This window comes from Schistocerca piceifrons, chromosome 3 (assembly GCF_021461385.2).
Source record: "Schistocerca piceifrons isolate TAMUIC-IGC-003096 chromosome 3, iqSchPice1.1, whole genome shotgun sequence".
NCBI classification, from domain to species: Eukaryota; Metazoa; Arthropoda; class Insecta; order Orthoptera; family Acrididae; genus Schistocerca; species Schistocerca piceifrons.
Window position 1 is genome coordinate 616314964 of NC_060140.1, and position 3114 is coordinate 616318077.

The window sequence follows — 3114 nt, forward strand, 5'->3', positions numbered from 1 at the left end:
GCACACAGAGAGATCTCCTTAAGCCAAGGCCTATATTTGTGGATGCTACTGTGTCCGTACTGTGGCTCTTTAATAGAGATGAACTTCACAAGGAAGTAAACAAGTTGTTACGACTGCTAGTTACCTGCGCATTATCGGCAGAAAGACTGAGAGTGCGGAAGATTTACAATGAAACTTCGTGGCAGATAAAAACTCCTAGCCGGATCGAGACTCGAACTCGGGACCTATGCCTTTCGCGGGCAAGTGTTCTACCAACTGAGCTACCCAAGCACGACTCACGCCCCGTCCTCACAGCTTTACTTCCGCCAGTACCTCGTCTCCTACCTTCCAAACTTTACAGAAGCTCTCCTACTCTCCAGTAAAGCTGTGAGGACGGGGCGTGAGTCATGCTTAGGTAGCTCAGCTGGTAGGGGGAAACCCCTCCCAACAGACGAGAAGACGACTCGGAGGCTCGGCTACGGCAGTTGTAGGATCTTTTTTTGTAATGAAACAAAAATAAATCTATAAATACAATATAAAATGACTTTTTTTAAAAAAACTAAAATGTTATAAAAATTAAATAAATAAATAAATAAAACAACATAGACAAACCCACAACATCCTCTTCCTCATCCTTCGATCCTCGAATACGTTGCTTGGGCGTGGCGGCGGGGTGGCCAGGCTTCGGGTGTCGACCCCTGCCCCACCCGTCGTTCTGCTCCCGTAGCGGTTCCTTTATATATATATACACTCCTGGAAATTGAAATAAGAACACCGTGAATTCATTGTCCCAGGAAGGGGAAACTTTATTGACACATTCCTGGGGTCAGATACATCACATGATCACACTGACAGACCCACAGGCACATAGACACAGGCAACAGAGCATGCACAATGTCGGCACTAGTACAGTGTATATCCACCTTTCGCAGCAATGCAGGCTGCTATTCTCCCATGGAGACGATCGTAGAGATGCTGGATGTAGTCCTGTGGAACGGCTTGCCATGCCATTTCCACCTGGCGCCTCAGTTGGACCAGCGTTCGTGCTGGACGTGCAGACCGCGTGAGACGACGCTTCATCCAGTCCCAAACATGCTCAATGGGGGACAGATCCGGAGATCTTGCTGGCCAGGGTAGTTGACTTACACCTTCTAGAGCACGTTGGGTGGCACGGGATACATGCGGACGTGCATTGTCCTGTTGGAACAGCAAGTTCCCTTGCCGGTGTAGGAATGGTAGAACGATGGGTTCGATGACGGTTTGGATGTACCGTGCACTATTCAGTGTCCCCTCGACGATCACCAATGGTGTACGGCCAGTGTAGGAGATCGCTCCCCACACCATGATGCCTGGTGTTGGCCCTGTGTGCCTCGGTCGTATGCAGTCCTGATTGTGGCGCTCACCTGCACGGCGCCAAACACGCATACGACCATCATTGGCACCAAGGCAGAAGCGACTCTCATCGCTGAAGACGACACGTCTCCATTCGTCCCTCCATTCATGCCTGTCGCGACACCACTGCAGGCGGGCTGCACGATGTTGGGGCGTGAGCGGAAGACGGCCTAACGGTGTGCGGGACCGTAGCCCAGCTTTATGGAGACGGTTGCGAATGGTCCTCGCCGATACCCCAGGAGCAACAGTGTCCCTAATTTGCTGGGAAGTGGCGGTGCGGTCCCCTACGGCACTGCGTAGGATCCTACGGTCTTGGCGTGCATCCGTACGTCGCTGCGGTCCGGTCCCAGGTCGACGGGCACGTGCACCTTCCGCCGACCACTGGCGACAACATCGATGTACTGTGGAGACCTCACGCCCCACGTGTTGAGCAATGCGGCGGTACGTCCACCCGGCCTCCCGCATGCCCACTATACGCCCTCGCTCAAAGTCCGTCAACTGCACATACGGTTCACGTCCACGCTGTCGCGGCATGCTACCAGTGTTAAAGACTGCGATGGAGCTCCGTATGCCACGGCAAGCTGGCTGACACTGACGGCGGCGGTGCACAAATGCTGCGCAGCTAGCGCCATTCGACGGCCAACACCGCGGTTCCTGGTGTGTCCGCTGTGCCGTGCGTGTGATCATTGCTTGTACAGCCCTCTCGCAGTGTCCGGAGCAAGTATGGTGGGTCTGACACACCGGTGTCAATGTGTTCTTTTTTCCATTTCCAGGAGTGTATATATGAAGTTGGTAGAGCACTTGCCCGCGTAAGGCAAAGGTCCCGAGTTCGAGTCTCAGTCGGGCACACAGTTTTAATCTGCCAGGAAGTTTCATATCAGAGCACACTCCACTGCAGACTAAAAATCTCATTCTGGAAAGTTGTACAATTCTTATTGTAGAGCAGTTATTCATACGACGTTATAAAGAGTCTAAAGCGACAGGCTTCTGACGATTTGACCACGATACCCCACAAGCAAGAACTTTTCTGGAGTCCAGACGACGACAGCAATTAGGGCGACGTGTGGCGCGCCGCCGAGCACCCAGTAGGCAGCAGCGGCCCTGCGAGCGCACGGAGTAAGGCGGCTGTCGGCCCTCTAGTGGAGGTGTGTCCTCACCTCGTCCGCTGCTGGGGCCGCCGCACGGGGGCGCCTCTGTGCTCTCGGCAGCGGCGCCTCAAGAGGCTGGAGAGGCCTCCTCCGTGTGGCCCTTTGTCGACCGCCTGTCTCGGGCCGGTACTTGCAGCCAGAAAGAAAGCACTACGACAAAACGAGCAGTGACCTTGGGCAGCCTTTAGCCCCCTCCTTCAAACTACGAGCCCTTGCGATTCCTTCCTGCAAAGGCGAGTGGCTGAAGAGCCCCGATATCCGTTGCTTGATTTTATAGCGTAGGTCGGAGACGATGCTGCCAAGATACCGCTGTCTCGGCCGTAATAAAAGTTAATACATACATCAAAAAAAGTTTTGCATCATCCCGGTTCCAAGAGCTGCTGAAGATAGACGTTGACTGTGGACATTGTATCACAGACACAGTCGCTTTGACTGTTCAGAGATATCATTAAACCCGCCTAAAGATGTAAACAACCATGCATGAGCAGCGCCTATTAGACGGGGGGGTCCGACAGCCGATCAGTTCCAGTCGTTCCACAAGGAAGGAGGTACACAGCTCGTCTTGTCTGTAGTTAACCAAGCCTAGACGATCAAT